The sequence below is a fragment of the Anas platyrhynchos genome, chromosome 5, assembly GCF_047663525.1.
Source record: "Anas platyrhynchos isolate ZD024472 breed Pekin duck chromosome 5, IASCAAS_PekinDuck_T2T, whole genome shotgun sequence".
In the NCBI taxonomy this organism is placed as follows: domain Eukaryota; kingdom Metazoa; phylum Chordata; class Aves; order Anseriformes; family Anatidae; genus Anas; species Anas platyrhynchos.
Genome location: NC_092591.1, coordinates 56,210,652 through 56,230,473, shown reverse-complemented (window position 1 = coordinate 56,230,473; position 19,822 = coordinate 56,210,652). Strand labels below are relative to the sequence as shown.

General features: G+C 37.9%; 1 long non-coding RNA gene across 1 annotated transcript; it reads right to left on the bottom strand.

Annotated features, from left to right (window-relative positions):
* Window positions 1-1,949: 1,949 nt before the first annotated feature.
* On the bottom strand, window positions 1,950-15,362 carry LOC140002664 (uncharacterized). The gene is made up of 3 exons (XR_011809806.1): window positions 8,321-15,362; window positions 5,264-5,398; window positions 1,950-2,839 (listed from the first exon to the last, which is right to left on the bottom strand). It is a non-coding gene; the product is annotated as an uncharacterized lncRNA (long non-coding RNA).
* Window positions 15,363-19,822: the final 4,460 nt, after the last annotated feature.

The window sequence follows — 19,822 nt, the reverse complement described above, 5'->3', positions numbered from 1 at the left end:
GCTGCTGCCTGTGGGCCAGCCCACACAGGATCAGTTCAGGGAAGATTGCATCCCGTGGGAGGGATCCCACGGGGAGCAGGGGCAGAGAGAGACTGTGAAGGAGCAGAGACGAAGTGTTAGGGACTGACCACAGGCCCCATTCCCCATTCCCTTGTGCTGCCTGGGGGGAAGACGTAGAAGAGGGTGGATGGGGGGATGTTTTTTTTTTTTTTAGCTTCTCACTGCTCTGCCTTGTTAGCAATAGGTAATAAATTGCATTACTTTCCCTGTGCTAAGGCTGTTTTTGCCTGTGACAACTGTAGAGTGATCTCCCTCCTTTCTTTATCTCAACCCTTGAGCCCTTTCCATCATTTTTCCCCCCCCTTTCCTGTTGATGAAGCAGAGTGAGAGCAGTTGTGGCGCAGCTCATCTGCCCAGCTGAGTAAAATGACCACAGTCCAGTCCCAAGAAATCATCTCAGCAAAGCCCCAAGTCATTTTTGCTTCGCTTCTTAACAGGATGTCCAAAGATTTGCCTCTGATTCATATCAAAACCTGATGGGGAGGCCCACTGACAGTCTGAGCTCCTTTGTTAGCCTCTATTAGCACCTTCCCTCCTCCTAATCCAGTCACTTGAGACAAACAACATTCTTTATGAGCTGGTTGGCTTTGGTAATAAATAAAGACACATCTGACAAACTGTAAAACCAATTAAAAACTGTAGTGATCTACAGCATTCGAGTTTCAAAGGCACTGAACCCAGTGCGAGTCCAGACGATAACTTCCAAATACAATGAAAGTCTCTGCTACAGAAAAATGTTTGCCAAAGAAATGCATTGTCGACAGCAGAATGAGATCACATTCTGCCATGTCTCCAGTGGTCTGCTTACCTTGCTGTAAAACTCATCTCTGGCCTTTTCTCCTATTGACTGTTTGCATTATCTCAATTAAACCTAAGCTTTCTGGGTCAGGAGGATGGTGCCTGATTCCAGACTTATAAATGTCACTGTGGCAGCAGGTGCAGTATAATATGAAAAGCAGCAACAGCGGTAGAAGAAATTACAGGGAAAAACATTTTCCTCTCCTAGGGTATTCACTCTTTAATCCTGTGTCCCCAGACACCCTTCATTTGCCACTCTTTATATACTTAACACCACATACTAAAAATCTGGCTGGGGTCACTCTGCTCTTTTTTATATTACCTTTTTTGCATACCTTACAGGGTAGTTTTTGAGATGTTCAGACACGTACACAGTCTCTCTCATGTCTAAAGCTGGCTCATGTCTGGCTTCCCAGACAATTTTGCTTAAATCAACCAAGCATCCTGTGGTCACAATTCTCACACCCAGCCTCGCAAAAGCTGGCACTTAGGTGAGAGAGCATCAGTCACAGTGTGCACAGTGCCAAGCTACGCACAGCTAGATAGAAACAGAAAACATCAATGATGCTAACATAAAGACAAAAACAGTTACTTTAACATTTTTGGGATGACTCTGAGGCTATCGTGTCTCTGCAGGCAGCTCCTCCAGCTGTTATTTCACTTCTGCGTGCTTACGTTCTCACCAGGGCAAAAACTGCTCCATCATGTCACAGGCACAGCTCTTCCTCAGCAAATTATTTATACTCATGCACACGGTGAGATTGTGTCAAGAGAACAATATCTATTTCCAAAGAAAAACACTTGTGTCAGTGTTGGTATTGTCTGAGATGTGGGGTCAGGGACGTGATGCACATGGTTCTCAATAACAGGCATTGCAGCCACACTTTGAGACTCTAATCCCAAGTCCAATAAAATCCCCAAGAGGCTTTCAGTGGAAATAAATCCAGAAAAATAATATGAGAAATATATATATGTTCACACACACACACTATAGCTGTTCTGGGTGGTTAAACTAAGCCGTGCAAAGCTCTTACACTGATATGGTTATGTATTTAAATGTACTATAAATAAACCAAGTGACACGCAGCAACTTATTGAATAAACATCATATTTTTATCGTAAGCACTTTGAACATCTTTTTATTTGTTAATAAACTGTAAGAACACAAAATTCAGATAAAATAATTACATTCTTTTATTCTACCTTAATAAATTGCCTTGTTTTTGAATCAGTTGTTCCTTTGATGAAAACATCAACTTCTTAAATGCATAAATATGCCATAAAAACAACTGGGGTTTGGACGACACGTTGCCTCAGGTTTTTGTTAATTTTATTTTTTATTGCTACTGTCACATATGAGAGAGTTAAAAAAAAAAAAAAGATAAACTGATAGTGAGGACAATATGACATTTCTTTATCATGTTTATAGACTTTCTCTCTGATGGATTCACACAGTCTCCACTGTGATTAAAGTAATTGATATTGGGTGTACACTGCAGAATAAACAACAGGGATTCATAAAAAAAAAAAAAAAAAGTAACTGTTATTTTTCTTCTCCCTCTCTTTTTCATGCTTGACAGTTTCCACTTTCAAGGAAAAAAACTCACAGTAGTGAAATATAAGCCTTATTACCCTAAGGCCTAAGCAACTCCACAACACATTGCAAAACAATTTAGAAAAGTAGAAAAATCAGCACCAATCACAAAATCTTTCATAAGAAGACCCAGGGATGAGCACCCTGTAGTACTGCCGTCCTACGGATCCGCTGCCTTGAGGCCCAGCCGCCCCACAGCGAGAGGGCATCACTTCATCATGATCTGTTAGAGGTTGCTGCCGACGTCTTGCTTTTCTTGGCCAGCCGAGATGGCAACTGGTGGTGATGGGCAGCCAAAAAAATATCACTTCCTGTCTCAGGCTGCTGCAGAGAAGGAGGAGGGTGTCCATCCACCCCCTCAATGGCAGCATCATCAGTCAAGCTTTGCTAGGCAATGATGGAGAATGAAAAGAAAACAATATTGGATACTTATATTGAACACAGTAAACAACAGAATTTAATCTGGTGTCTAGAATGGTTCCCTTCAACACAAAATCACTGAGAAATATCAGAAAGCCCTTTCTAAATAGATTTTTTTTCTTTCTTTCTTTCTGAATTTGCACGTACTTGCACCAGTCAAGAGACGATCTTTGTTAAGGAAAAGACTTCTGCTTTCATCCACTGCTTTCAGAGATAACTTGCTCCAGTATGAATAAATGATGTGTTTTTCAAGAGATGAAACATTCTGTGGTCTGTTTAGCACACAGAGTGCTCTGCTGTAGACTACGTGCTGCTAGGACACTTGGCTATCTGACCCATCTGTAAATGGAGGCCCTTCATTCTGCATGCTATCAGTGATTAGGTGCAACAGCAAGACCTTTACACTAGATATTAGGATAATTAAGTCATCTTCAGGAACAGTAATAGATAAAAGTGATGTACCAATGTTTAGGGTTTGAGTATCATTTCATTTAGAGAGAAAAATAATAAGTATAGTATTGGGAAAAGGTCAGGAAGCTGTTTAAGTTTAAAATCTAATGAAAACCCATTCATGTACCACAAAAGGCTATAAGCTGTATTATTTTCTGGAACTCAAAAGTAGAATCAGTCAGTTACCCTTTTGCAAATCAGGGGTTATAAAGTGGTATATAAACCAGCTGAGACCTCCTTTTAAATGTCATACTGAAATCAGGATGTGATCAGCATGGTAGGAGCAAAATTAAGAGTACAGTAGGTGAAATTACATGCTTTATCTTGTTAACAGCTGTTTGCATAATGCTCTGCTGATTTAAAGGCATCTGTTCTTCTGCAGCCCATCATCTACTGCTAATATCCACTGTATTAGAAATCAAGCCTCCTTTGTATACACAGTTTGTGTCCCTCATTTTTGTTGCTTATTTCAGTGTTGCTATCTGAACTACTAGAGGAAACATGCTGAAATTCGAGTCACGTATGCTGAAACAACATGAAGCAACTACCGTTTTTCACTTCCCGATCACTGGAGTCTAATGTGTCTCTGCATCTAAATAAACTATTTGCATGATAAGTAGACATCTGTATGAAATTGTTAGCATTCAGTTAGCTAATATCTTTCTGTGATATTTCAAATGCTGAATCTTCTATTTCATTTTTAGAAACACCAAACTGGTGCAATATATCTATTAAAACTGCATTTTTAAGAATATTCACCCTATTTGGACAAATAAAGGGAAAAAAAATGAAAGAGAAAGCACTTAGTTTGTTTTCAAAAGATTATGCAAATGTTCTCATATCATAGTGCATATTTTTGTCCTACTTTTAGTTCCCTTTTCATCGCTGTATATCTTAGAATTGTTAAACAGCTTAGTGTTAGGCTTTTGTTTGATCATGTAGAGCTGTCTGACAGCTCCTGGTTAATTTATGGGTCTTCAGCCTAAGAGTTAGGGCCCCAGCTCACAAACTGAGCTTCCTGAGCCCTTCAGGTCTTATTCTGATGGGTAAAAACCACCTGGACAAAGACATGAATTAACAGGAAACTGAAAAGAGCTGCAGTGACTGAGTTGAATTTAATCCTTAGAGGAAATGTGGTTCTCTCTAGCAAGTCTGCATTTCAAACCTTTGCCTTCAAAACTTTAATTAACCTTGATAGGAGCTTAATGGCTGGATCTCTACATGCTGAGATTAGAGTGTAAAAATAGGCAGTTGCTCCAGTTTTCTGGGGTGAGCAAACACCATGGCTTTTACTTTTCTACTAAGCAGCCCTTGAAAGCAGTGACAACACACACTGCAAACTGCATATGCTGCAGACTCATTTTTCCATAATTTCATCTTTGAGATAACTGATGTTCAAGTCAGGACACATCACAGCAGAAAAAACGTACAATAGCCATTAGCAGTAATGAAAGTGCTTTTCTGTGGTTATTCAGAAGGAGACATACTAAAATGAATAAACATTTTTCCTGCTGGGGAAATGGTCAAAAAGAACAAAGATAAGGTACAGAGGTGTCTTTTTCTCATCAACTGTGTTATTACTCAGGTGTCAGGACTTTCCAGTGGCATATGAAGAACTGCCCTTCCGTGGGCAAGTGTTAGGTGGTCGAGAAGAAGGCAGCAAACTACCCTGGGGAGTACCGCAGCTCCACAACAGTGCACAGACATTGAATTTTGAAATGGGAGAATTCACAAAAACAGCAGGAGCATAATGTTGTTCCTTGTGTGAAGCACTTTGCAAATGATTCTCTAACGGATTTATATATATATATATTTATATATATATTTCCATGCTTACTCTTTCTAATCTAATGACCTTCCTTTTTTTTTCCTCTGATTCTAATCTAATGTTACAATGTGTTCTCCAATGTGTTTTAAGTAAATTTGCAATCTGTACATTACCTGGGAGATGAAGGCCAGAGCCTGATGCTGACTTCCCTCTCCTAGAAAAGGCAGATTCAACATGAAGAAGGGTGACAAGGTCTTGTTCACGTGAATGGTGATTGTCCTCGTGTCCCTTTTCTTGTATGCTACCCACTGAAAATATAAAAACAATTCAGTTCTTGACAAAGGCAGAGCAAATACCTGAAACATACGAAGTTTTCTTTAGGACAGGATCAGATATTCAGTGTGTTGCAGATTTTACCTCGCCCTGGACCTGCGATTCTGTGTGCAAGTGTTAAAAACACATTTTATTTCATTCAAAAATTGAGAGTTGTTTTATTCTACAGAAGTTAGAGTTCGCAGCTTATGAGAGGGGATAATTTAATTTTCCTGTTTAGCACACATTAATCAGCAATGTACACTGCTTCCAATACTCCAACAAGAATTTACCAGGGAATTGTGTTTTATATATCTATAAACAAATCTCTGATGGACATATTTTCTACTTAAAATGTTTGGACAGTGTTCTGCTGGATTTGGGTATTATGGTCTTTCTCTGGTCCCCAAGAAAGGCAGGCTGATGTTCAGAATCACAACAGGGATGAGATTTTTTTTTAATTTTTTTTTTTCCCCTGTTGAACACCTTATTCCTTTTTGGTTTTTCTTTCTCCAATCTCTGAATTAGTTTCACATCAGCTTCAAAAAGAAATAGTAATTCATAAACATTCTTGTTGTCCACCTCAGTACTTTTGGTCATACAATTTGCATTAAACAGCTGTGCAAATCTGGATTTATGAAATGATGTCTTGTGACTAAAACATGAGACACTTATGCGGAAACTTGTATCACAGGAAAAAAATGCTCTGTTCACGTTGCTTAAACCAGGTCAATATTGAAGTGATTTATTGATTAATGACATAATTAGCTAGCAATCAGGGAACTAAACATTCTTAATCCATATCAGCAAAACTGTAATGCTGGGCTTTTATAAAATGTTAACATGCCCCTGGCAGTTTCTCAGTGCCCTTCAGCACCTCACCAGAGGAGCCATGCGGCCCACATGCCCCCACTTTCCCCTGACACCAGCTCCCTCCACCTGCAGATGTGGGACCCATCCTGCCGCCCACCGCCCCAATTTACACCCACACCCCTGCTTTGTTTCAAACCCAGCAAACCACAGTTTTCTTGTGCCTGTTTAATCTGGTTGACATTTGCCTTCCTCTTGTTAAGGAGTGACTTCTAGGCACACGCTTTCCCAGACAGTTTGGGCTGTCCAGTTGACAGTCCCCTCTTAGCAGCAGCTGGGACCCAGGAGATATGGCCAAGCACCCCTGCAGGTTTATCTTTTTTTTTTTTTTTTATATTTATTTTTTAGCCTAGTTTTTGAATTTCCTTGAACATTTGAGTTAAAACGTCCTTCAGCTCTCTAGCAATGCTATGTATAAATTGTAGGCCAGACTCTCATACAGGAAGCCTGACTATTTGACCAAATAATCTCATGAATAATTCCATGAGCTGCTCTCAAGAAGAAGGGTCCCTGAGCTCGATGGATACTGTTGGACACTGGACAGTGCTGCCAAACAAAGCACAAAACCCCTCTGCTTCAGTTGGTGTCCTCCTGAGTGACTTGGCCTGGAGAGCCTCCAGGTGCTGACAGGGCAATTTACCACCAACCATCCCCTGCAAAGGGCAGCTCCACATATTCCTTGTTTTAAAGTATTCTCTGCTCTAACAAGACTTAATAAAAGCCTATGCTCTGGTTTAGGCACCAAAATAAATAGCAGCGGGGGAGCCCTTTTCTTCTCTTTCTTTGTATTTCAAGTAAAGGGCCTACCTGGATCTGCAAAAAATCTGCTTTCAAGGCATACATACCTCTACTAACTTGGTTCTGGTCACATCTGAGTATTTTGTCCATGGTATATTCTTTGACAGAGACACTTTTCTCCTTCTCTTATTTGTTCCCTATTTTCTGCTTGTTCACATTTCACAAGATAGAGCGAGGAGACAGAAGTGCCCTTTGCGGTGCTACCTTGCTATTCCATGCATCTCCAGACAGTGCTTGAGGCCCTACAGATGAAGCTATTTTGTTTTCTTGAACATTCATGAGAAAAGACAGGGGGTGCCCACTAGATAAACAGTTTAGATGTACACTCTGCCTCTGAATTAGCGTGGAGGTTTTCATCCCGTGAGCCTGTTATGTACTGAGGGAAGAGCACACCACAGCCAGTGGAAATCATTAGATGCTTACTAGGGAATAAGTCTCCTCACTACCTTTATAAACATACTGAACATCCTTTGCCTCAATTCTTTTATGCCTCTTCCAAATAGATTGTTTTTTTTGTTTGTTTGTTTGTTTGTTTGTTTTTTTCCCCAGTCACCTCTTATGTCCATTTTTTCTGCCTCTTCTCAAGCCCCTTTCTACACATTTTTTTTTTCTTTTCCATCTCCTCCCTGGCCCAAATTTTTGTCTCACTCTAATGCTCTACCTTTCAAGTCAGCAACTCACAACTCTCAACTCTTTATACTAGCTCAGCCTAACATACTTCGAAAAAGGGCTCAGAAATAAAAGTCTATGAATTGTAAAGGGTCAAAAAAAGACTGTTTCAGACCTTTATCTGATCCTAGTAATGTAAAGCATCTTTAAAGTCTTGCAGAAATGAACATATAAGGCAAATGCCGGGTTACTTCTAGTTTTTTAGAAGTTTCTTTAGAAATCTCCCTTCTCTTTCGTCAGTGAAGGAGCAACTTCCCACACAACACTTAGAAAGAAGAGTCAACATCTCAGAGCACCATGAGCAGTACTCTTGTGTCGCTGCCGAGGAACTTTGTACAGCCACAGGGAACCCGCACTCTTCTTGGGTTCACAGGACCCGAATAATTCTGTCACATTCATTACTTATGATTTTCCATCAGGAAAACAAAACAAACCAAAACAAACAAACAAACAAAATCAAAAACAACCAACCACAAAAGCCAAAACCTTTCTGTTCAGTTTTGGAGGAAAATTACATATACATAACCCACTAACATTTTCAGAAACAGAAGAAAAAAAATATGCATTTCACCCACACTTACTGCCACCATTGTGTGTTTTTCAATTCAGATCTGTCTGCATTACACTGCAGAGGCTTCTCCTCTGTGGTTAGATAGCACAGGTACCACAAGCTATCCAGTGGGGACAGCAGAAAGCCCACTACTGGGTGAAGACCAGTGAGTAAGTGCGATTTTTATTCTTCTGGGACATCAGGCTGCTGTACCCTGGTAATGGAGAGAAACACAGCATCTGTTGTGTGCCCATAACAGTACCAAAGCCTTGACTTACCTGCATGTTGGAGCAGTGATGTGAGATGGTTTGTTTTCCTTTGAAATCCTCTCCATCCAACTGTCTCAGGCAAACCATTGAATGCTGATGTTTACACAGAGAATTAGGAAACCTGCCCCTAACAAGTTCTCTTGCATTCCTGTAGGTTGACCACCCCTGAGAATAAAGCTCTGTATCTGTCTTCTTTAAACATGGCATTAGGTTTAGACTGTTAATGTAACTTAAACAGCTCAGCATTCTCTGTGAAAAAACTAGGGGCATTACTGTTAATGAGCAAATGGATGTTTTCCATGTCTGTGCTATGGCAGAAGAAGATTCTCCTGCACAAATAAAACTACTGCTTTAAAATGTGACTTAGAATCATAGAATCGTTAAGGTTGGAAAAGTCCAAGATCATCTGGTCCAACCATGAGAGTAACTTGCTTCCCTCAATGTAGATGCATAAAAAAATAAGAGCAAGAAGCTTCATATTTTTTCCTGGGGAAATTTGTTTCTTGCTACAGTTGCAGGCATAGGCACCATGCTTACCCTTGCATGTTTATTACAGAGCATACTACAAGTACTATTAGAGTTCCTGGTTTATCAGAAACAAAGGAAATAAACCCAACGTTTCTAAAAATGAACCAACATTTTATTAACAACTTTAAGCCAATTCATTTACTCTAAGTTGAAATTTAAGATGAACTATATGCAATTATTATAAAAAGAAATACAGTACAGCATCTATGCAGACTTAAGTTCAGAGAAGTCTCATGGTTGCATATATTGCATGAGCATACTTCACTATCATTAGGTCTTTGGATATAATTGTACCCTCTACATATATATATTTTAAACCACTTGATATGTTTTCAATTTGGTTTTAACACTTTGCAGTGAGATATACCTCTAAAAAAAGATGAAAAGTCCACTAAAAATACTTATGACTGAGTTTGTTCCATTTTCTTTTATACTGTGTCAAGCATAGGGCACTTTTGATATTAATTTTGAGTCCTAAATTAGTTTATAATTTGCACTATGTAATTGTATTCAGTGTGTGACTTAAGAATTTTGTACGATGTTCATTATAATTTATATGAAGTTCTAGTAATTTCTATCTGCATAAAGATAGTCCCATCAAAATCAATTGCTGCCCTGCACCAGCATGAGATCTAAATTACACTGAAATCACTGGTGAGGGATACAAATGTAGTTAATATAAAAATGAAAGATTTTTGCTACTTTTTTTTTTTTTTTTTTTTTTTTTAAAGCAGATTGTATGACACAGGTGGTCTGTGTGTACTAAAAACAATCCAGAGATTTATGTCTTAGTGGGGAATTAGGACATTTAATGTAGGTTACTAGGCTTCCAGGTTTGATTTCTGGGACAAATTAATTATGTTGAAAGTTGTTTATATATGTTGTCTCAGATTATTTTCAGAATGTAGACTGAGGAAAAACAAACAAACAAAAACAAAAACAAACAAACAAAAAACACAAACAAAAATCGGACAAACAATGACCTGTAGGGTTGCAGCAAAACCTCAGCTGGACACAGAAAGATGCAACCCCATAATGAAAGACCTGCCAGGGGTACAGAGAAGCACAGGGTACCCGGGCCATGGGAAAGCAAGAGCAGCCAATGCCAGCTTGACCAGATCATTGCCACTACATTGTGTCTCATGTTAAAAAAAATGTCCTGCCAACTTGAAAGCACGCATTGGCTTGATCATTAATGAGAGTGCAACACCAGTTGAACTTCCAGTTTGTTTAGGTGGAGGATTCCCTTTATAAAAACTGAGTTTGATGCGAGGCCTCAAGAGTTTCACCACTGCTCCCCTCTGCCTTCTGCTCATCTTTGCCTGTGACAAAAAATATTTTTAGCACTCAACACCTGGGCTGTACATGGTCTCTTCCACCACCTCATCTGAAGGCACTTTCTAGCTTCTCTATCTTGGGTTGTGTCTATGCAACGGTGCTAAGAAAGGGACAATAATTCACACTGCAATGGCTTGGGTTTTTTTCACTACCCCACAGTGAGCCCTATATAATAAACAGATCTCTATATATACTGGAACCTAATTTGCTAGTCCAAAACATGTGGCCACCAAGGCTGCATCAGGGAAAAAAAAGCTCTGAAATCCCTTTCTTCTATTCTTAGCATACGTCTTCCAGTTTACATCACTTTGGCAGCATTTTTGGCTCTGTTACAGTGTTCTGCAAATCACACACACAAGATGTGATAATCATTTGTCATACATAGGTCATCAAGCTCTGAGCTGATAGTGTGCTGCCTGCCCTTTTGCGGAGGCAGCACAGGCTACTTGAGTTCCTGGTTCACTTCACTGCTCTCCTTTCTCTTGTTATTTTGCTGTGAGAGAAGCTCCTAGGATTGCCCAGCTCTAGAATGAATATGCGCACATTTTCCAAAGACTGTACAAAGGCTGGATACAAGCTTACCTCAGAGGTGTCTGTGAAAGCATGCAGAATAAACTTTGGGACTGTTCTGAGGAATAATTTAAATCCATAAAGTTACTTTTGATCGTGACCAATCATATCAAAATTGGTCCATTGTGTTTTGGGTCAGTTTTTCTCATCCGTGATATTTTCTGCTTCTCTGAACCATTTTCAGTTGTCATTCCCACCCAGTGCCACACATGGGGATACAACCTATTATAAAGGAACTTGTCCATTAGTTTGGCTATTTGAACCTTAAGTTAAAATACCAGTCTTGACTTACTGACATCTTTACTTTGTATGCTGCTCAGCAGCACCAGAAGGTAGTTTATTTATTCCAAATTCTCATGGAAACAGCTGGAGCTGTTTCAGTGGAAATCTCTATTGAATAAAACTTGAAGCTGGTTCATTTCTTTATTACTCAGGTCAGCCTACTTGTTCTGCACCATTATTCATTACATCAAAATCCTATCTGTGCTGTTTTAAAGGCAGTGACCCACATTGAATTTTACAGTCAAACTGTATGCTACTTTTTTAACAAGTACAAGTTAAAAGGAAATAATTTCATAATAAAAAATATGTGATCAACTTTACCAAAGCCTTCATAATACCATGAAAGTGAAAGTAGTTTAGATGTCTTAAAACACAGTTTCATCCAAAATAACCTAATGTTACCCATTTACATCCTTTCTCTTGTTTTTAGGTTACAAAATCATTTCCACTAAGCACATTTGGAAAATTAGGGTTCTTCTAAAAGGTGCTAAAGGACAGAGCTCTGCTAAAAAAAAATAATACAGCGTAAACCATCAACTAAGTAACTGAATGAAGAATTTGCAGAATATAAAAATGTACAAAGCATTAAAAAGAAAGCAGCTATGAAACAGATACTAGCTATGCATGCAGCCCTTAAATTTTGCTCAATGGTTTTCATGCAGTTCAAACTGCCTATTTACATTATTGCTAAACACAACATTTGAACCAAAGACAGTTCTTGCTCAACACCAGCTCATTTCACTTGAAAATAAGAAATGTTATTCCAAGTATCTTTAAAGCTCCAAGGCAGACCATTATAATGCTGATGACATACCAAATTTGATGGGATTGAACATAAACATAAACTAATTTTATTGGCTGGCAAAGATGAACTGAAGACATAAATATGTTTCATTTTTAATCAGTGCAAATATTGCTTAATTGTAGATGCAAATCTTAAAAATATACCCTACATCCGGCTGACAGAATATTGTCAGCCTGACTTTCTCATTAAAGAAGATGTACCTCATTGGATGGAAGAATTAACCTTGGATTGTTAACACCCACAGAATTTTCAAAGCCCTGATTTAACTTCCACTGCTTACACTTTCATCCTCTACCCCTTTCTGAAGTACACCATTAGCTTCATAATGCTGGAGCCAACCGATGTGTTTACTACATCAACATTTCTGTTTAGATGAGGTGATACTGTTGATGTAAATCTCCAGATCACCTGCCCTCACCTTGCTTAGTTTACAATGTCCCTGAACACAACAGCTGGATTCATTTTGCACAAAATTAAATCACAACATTTCCCCAAAGGAGGCACCAAAATGCTAATTCGCTCCATAGGACCGGATTAAAGATAACCCCCAAAGTACACGAAGTCATGCCAATGATGGTACCATCATCTGTACTCATACAATTAATGAGTACTTGTACCAAAGCTTCAGAGGGTGCATAAGGAATTTCACACTGGATCCCAGGAATGAATCACCCAAAGTCTCTTACTGGAGATTGAGACCTACAAGATTTTTCCACAAGCACTGACTCATCAACAGGCCATAATCATTTCATAATAAGACTTTAAATATTGGATGAAGAATTTTTCCTTTCCTTATTGATGACTACAAATTTTCTTAGACAAAAAAAAAAAAAAAAAAAAAAAAAGTGATATAGTGAATAAAAATCTGTAATAAAACGGTAGTTGACATGTAAACGTACATCCTATGGTTTTAAAAGGCAAATTCATTAAAAAAAAATAGATTGCTTGGAGACCCTTAATTGTCACTTGAACTATACTATTAACATTTAACATGTAATTGACTTGACAGTGTAGTGATAGTCCACTCTCTCACATCTTTTCCTCAGAACTCTCCAAGGGGTATGCATTTTGATCTGCAGACCATACTCTAACACACTGTGTCTGTGTTTACTTTACAAAGAAAAGTGAGAGAATGACTAGGGTCAAGGTGGTAATAATGGCTGCATGAAAGATGAGGGGTTTGAACTAAAACTTCTGACTTTCCTGTCCACCAAACTAAAAGAGAATACATGAGATAACTGATCTCCAGTTCTCAACTTTTTTGCTCTTGCTTGAAATTTCAAACAGAAACAAAATCTTGCCTTGATATTTCTCAATAAATTTCCCCTTGCAAGAGAAACTGAAAACTGTAATTCAGGTCCAAACCAAACCAACATGAAGAATTATTCAAACAAATTATGGCAATGTTATCAGAATATTCAATGGGGTTTGACCTAATTGGATGCATCCAAAACAACAGTCATAGCTTTGAAATACAGAACAAACAGTTTTCCTCTGTATGCAAGAAATCACTTTTTAGAGGAAACTTTCAAGTTGGGCTATTTGGGTTTAAATTATCAAAATGAAAAATATCTCTGCTGTTTGTGCTTATATTTTCAACTTCCACATGCCTTCTTTTCTTTTCTGTGTGTTCCTTTCTCTTTCCAGCCCTACAACTCAGCTCAAAAGAACAGCAACAACAACAAAATTACACATTATAGCATCAAAACCAAGGAAGTCTGGTTGTCTCGGGGCCTGTACTTGAAAGCCAGTTCACCTTTCTGTATAAGAAGGTGCAAACTCCAAAATTAACCTCTTCCTCACTTGGGGTACTTTGAAGGATTCTTCAGAAATTCCAGATGAACGAGGCATTAAACCCTCCTGGACATATTTAGACTTTCTTTCCTGTACTGAATATTTTTATTATTTTTTTCAAACATATAAAAGCATTGAATATCATTGTCCTTGAGTCCTCTCACAAAATTGTCTGAAATGAGCCAATGGGACAAGACATTCTGAAGCAGATACAGAGAGACAAAAAAGCATACTTCACAAGAAACAGCTTAACACCTGACAGCTAAGTACTTCTCACTTATCTTACACAGAAGACCTTTTTCAAAAATTAAGAACAAGAAATACAAGTCTTTAATTGTTTTATCTGAAAATTGAGAATATTGGGAAAACCACAAATTTATTTACAAGCAAACGAACAAAAACCCTTAAGAAATTACCAAATAGCTAAGATAGCTTAAAAAACATCTTTTTGCTACCTGTGTAATAAAACAGGAGTAAAAATGCCTAAGTGTAGACAAATCTAAAATTCAAATAAGTAAATAAATAAAATACATTTAAAGTTTATAGAAGATCTGTGAGGTAAAAAGCTTAGTGAAATTGAACCAAAGTGTACCCTGGCAAGCAGATACTCTTCTATTGGATTTAATTAAACTACTAAGTATAATCATGAGTATTTTGTTTAGAAACATATTTTTCTCACAAAGATCAAATCTTGAGTTAGTTCAAACTAGAATTTCTGTTGGGACTAAGGAACAAGTATAATTGGATAGAGTATGAACTCTTATTTCAAGTTTCAATCAAATCCTTGACAATCAGTACCAGAGGATTATCTAAAAATGCAGGAATTTCCACAGAGAAATACCATATAAAAATCTTATGCTGAATTCTTTGAAACATCTGCTTATGATCTTTTGTCAGAAACAGTAGTTTGTGCTTAGAAAGGATGCTGGAAAGACAATCCATAATAGCTCTCTCTTTCTTCCTTGACTAACTCCAAGGTGCCTTTATGGAATTGCTCACCCTGTCAGGGCTGCTGGCCTGGCCAGTCTGGCACAGAAATTAAGTGCTGCAAAATGTCTGCTGTGTGTATTTGGAAATTATATAGACTATCTCTGCAGCTGTGCATGTCCTCTCTCATGATGTGCCTTAGTCCTTTTGTTAACGAAAGGAAATGGAAATACAGCTGTTTTTATGTATGGAGCTCAGAGGAAGACAGTGATGAATTTAATAGATGCAACAGTTGTTTCCCGATATATAATCAAGATGGGTTGTTATTATAATTGTCACAGATTCTCTTCCAAAATATTTCACGTTCAGTCCCAAGCACAATAGATTTTGTGAAGTGCTGACAGGTTAGAACTTCATTATTAATGTTGCATAAATCCTATATAAAACAAGACTAGCTCTATCCTCCTAACATGCCATTTTGACAAGCAGAAATAACAAGTTCCAGGTCCTTTACCAACCACAAAACATAGAAGCTGTTGTATCAGAAAGAGAAGACTGCATGAATTACCGCTCAGCCTGTAACACTCTTTAACAGCACAATTTCCTCTTTACTGGTATGTGTGATGCATGGCAATTTTGCTTTCTCTCCCCATTCCTCTGCTTAATTATTATGAAAAAGATGTTCCTTTCCATTATTTGAGAATATTCCTTGCTTCTATAGATGAGACTGTAATTAATGAGACTGCAAGAAAGAAGAAAAACAATAAATATGAATCCTAAATTAATGAGATATTACAGATATTATGGATTAGAGCTCTTCAACCTTGCCAACTAGAACAATGGCAGCCAGACAATGTCTGCTTTCTTCTGCTTTCATTAAAAACATTTTTAATTAAAAGACACCAACTGAGTGGAGAGAAAGGGTTCTTTTTTCTTCTCTAGTAAGCAGTGATTTCTGTTTTTAACTTTCCCTGCTCAAGATGACACTAAGAATGTTTGCCTAGCAGTGCAATGGGAGGTGACGGGAGAAAGCACGCAAAATTACCGTGTTTGACATTTCACTGTGCTTCACTGTAACATCCGTGCTGAGCAGCCTCCCACACTGCTGTCTCAAGCCCTGACGCGGGGCTGATCTCACCCGTGCTCTCTCGTCCCCAGTGCTGGGTGGCTGTGTAGCAGCAGAACAAAGGCAGTGCCCCGTGAGCATACTGCCAGCTGAGCCATCCTCTGATTTGGAGACAGAATTGCTAGGACAGCAACCAACTTAAAATGGCTCTTCCTGACTACAGTAGATGACAAAGAGAGAAGCAGGGTGTGCCTAAACCCACCTTGAAAAATGGCACCAGAGCTGCGACCGATGTGCATACATACTGTGGAAGGACAGTGTGCACCACCCACCTTGAAGTGCTGGGGATTAAGATATGGGGGGTGGAGGGGAGAGGGAGGGAAGAGCAAAACAGGCTCTTCAGATATGTAGAATGAATCTGAAGAGAGACATTGCCCATACTTTGACACCTGGTTTTAATGTCTTATTGAACAATAATAGTGAGTATCAGACTAGAAAAACAGGGCAGAACTGGATTTTCTGTTTTGGCATTTTTCTTACCTTATCAGTTTTCCTCCCTTCTACCTTGTGCTCCCCAAGACTTGCCTTTTTACTGGGTAACTGCCAACAAGCCTACTGCAATGACAGGTCAAATCCATTGCTTCCAGACCAAGGCATCCCTGATGTAACCTGGTGAAGACATTTTGTAATAATTCCAACAGTCCCAGCTGAAGGCAGTGAAATTCCCTGGAAAACAAACAAACAAAACAAAACCAAAATTTTAAAAAAAGTTAACTTCTCTCTCAAACCTACTGTACTGTTTGTGTGCTTTTCCTTCTTTACATATTTAGCTAAAAACAAAAAGGATCAGTATAAAAACCCTAACGTGTTCTCCTTGCTTTTTACTTGGACTGCTCAGAAATCTAATTCTGTTTGTAGACATTCTTAGTGATAAATGCAACAAATACTGTCTTACAAAAGGTATTTCACAGACTGTGTTGGGGACAGCTTCTTTTTTTAAAAAATAAATAAATAAATAAATAAATAAATAAATAAATATATATGTATATATATGTATTGTATGCTACCTGCGGCAAAATCAACCTCCAATATATGACTGAGGCTCCTGGGTCCTACACCAGAAAATGTAAATTTGCCATGGAATATTGCCACGGAATCAAATTGTCTGTCCATGAGCATATCCGTATACACATCACAACATTTTATGTGTTTTTAAGTTTGATTCTCTGGATTGCAGCTAAGCTCTCAGAAAAATGAGACAGAGTAAGAGTGAGAATAATAGTAACATCATCTAAGTTTTAGTTCACTTTATTCTTATCTTTCGAAGCAAGAATTCATTTTAATTTTGAAGTGAATCCAAGACCTATTGATACCATGTGCAACCAATGTAATAGGTGCAAGCCTGCAAACCAGGGAGGCCAGAAAAATTCCAGTGGTTATCAGAGCATAGCATAGTGATGTTCTCACAGATTAAAGGTTGGGTACAAATATTTCCAAGTACAAGAACTTGAGGGAGGCATAATAGTGCCAGTAACAAATTTATAACTGTAGAACAGCCTTCTAGTGCTGCTGTAATAGCTGCTCATCAAATTTGCAGCCTAGCAAGACCACTTTCTACCCAAGTGTCTAACTGGTTTTCCTCTAAGATTACTGAGATATCTTAACCACATAAATATTTCAAATCCAATTTTAAAAGCTGATTTTTGAGTGTTAATGATCTTATCACTTGGCCTACGGTTGACTGTTCATGTCAATGTAATTACATTACTTATACTCTCTCTACTGTATGAAGTGTAGAAGGGTTTGGGGGGGGGGGGGTTTATACACACTGCGTTTAACAAATATATTTATGAATTAAAAATAGATGGCAAAGCATACAAGAATTTTTTTATGTACTTCCTCATATGTATCTAGACATTTGAAAATCATTTTCTATATCCCTACTCATTTTATTAAGTATGGAAAATAGTTTAACACAGGGAAGATGTAATGCACAAAATCTCTTTCTTTAGCACCATGAATTAATCTGTGCTTACAGGCATATAATTACAGGAGTAGTTGGATCTTTCATGCTTTTTCTGCTTGCTATAGAAGCTATGTTCTAGCTGAATCCCAAGTGAGTGAACAGATTTATAAACTTAAAAGATGTGAACAGATTTATAAACTCAAAAGAAAATGTTACGTTAAGAACTGCATATTCCATATATGGTGTTGGAGTGTCAAAGACACTGTTACTAGCTGCTAAAAGAAGGTAAATATGCACTTTTTTTTTTTAATTTTTATTTTTCCTCAGTGCCATGATGTACAGATCCCTTTACCTGGCAGCACAATGGAATATCTAAAGCTCAAAATACCTTTTACCAAAAGTCACTCTCCATCGTTTTAAGGTCTGAAAATAAAAAGTAAAACAATGAACCCAAAGCTATGACTTCAAGGGTAGCATTTCATTTCAGCTGGTAAAACAAAAATAGTACCGCTGAGTCATTGTTTGCATCTTTTCTCCTTGATTGTGCTTCAAGCAATTACAATTTGGATCTATAAAAGTTTTCCAAAACCAAGTTTGCAAAAACATTTTTGGTTTTGCTTTTGCAAGCTTTTTTTGAGTTGATGAATTATTTTTCTCCATACAGTAATGCAAACCAGTATTTTTCCCTGAGGATGATCATTTCTTTTTCTTTTCTTTTTTTTTTTTTTTTTCTCCATATCTGAAAGGAGGAGAAAGAAATGAACAAAGGAAAGAGACAGCTGTATTAATCACTGAACAGTTTTAAAGAGTACTGACTGCCTTGTTTCCAACAAATACTTCACATCCTGATTGATGAATAATAAGAAATTAGATTTCACATACTGTGCATGAAATAAATTCAGCATCATCCTCCTTTTTGATAGTTCAGGTTTATCAGGAGATGAGAAGCCTAGAAAGGTGAGAGAAAGCACCTATAGGGTACTGTAGGATAGTAATGCAGAGTAACATACAAACTAAAAAACAGGCTTATTTCAACAGACATTAAAATATAGGATTGTCATCTGTGCACCACAGACTGGCAATGAAAAATTCATTACTCATGCAGTACCTTTTACCCCATCAAAGACAGTTCTACAATATTAAGGTTATTATACCCTGAGAACAGGACCCAGCTGGCACCTCTAAATTTAGCTGAATATTAGGACATGTGGGAATTTCTTACAGATGGCAGCCATCTCATCTGTGCTGGAAAAGGTAAAAGCAATATAATTTCATTACTAGCAGTGAGCTTTTGCCTGTCACATTTGTGGAGCAATGACACCAGAAGATTTTTTTAAGTATTAGATTTCCCTCGGCTAACAGAAACATATAATGGCTTCACTCTGCATGCTAATAACGTAAGAAATTGGTCGGCTTATCAGCAGCTGAAGAGCATATATGCTAACACTGTAGAAATAAGTAATAGATGTTTTATTATTAGCAATCACATCTGCAATCAGAGTTGTAAAGCTATTATTTAGCTTACCTCTGTTTATTGATTAAGAAGCATTTTTAATTAAACTACCAAAATTCCAGTCTTGTTCATTAGTTACATAATAGAATTAAGATGAAAAAGGGCCAGCTCAGGGTTTGCTCTGTGAGTACTAATTAATTCTATTAATCAACACCAGTTAAAAAATTCCGTTTTGAAAATGATAGCGAAATTAACAGAGAACTAAAGCCAAAGTGGGAACCTCGTATTTGTTTCAAGTTAAAAAGCCTAAATTAGACACTTCCTCATGTACAAGAGAGGATGGAAACCTCACAGCTCTAGCAGGGCATAAAAAATTGGAGAGGTTTAGCTACAAGCCTTCACATTGCGCACATGGCTTCTCCAGTCAAGCAGATAGGTACAAGGAAACAATGTAAACAGCAGTATATTTAACAGTGGCTTCAATAATCAGCATCTAAAGCAGAGTTTACTGCAGGAAAAAAAAAATCACTCTCCT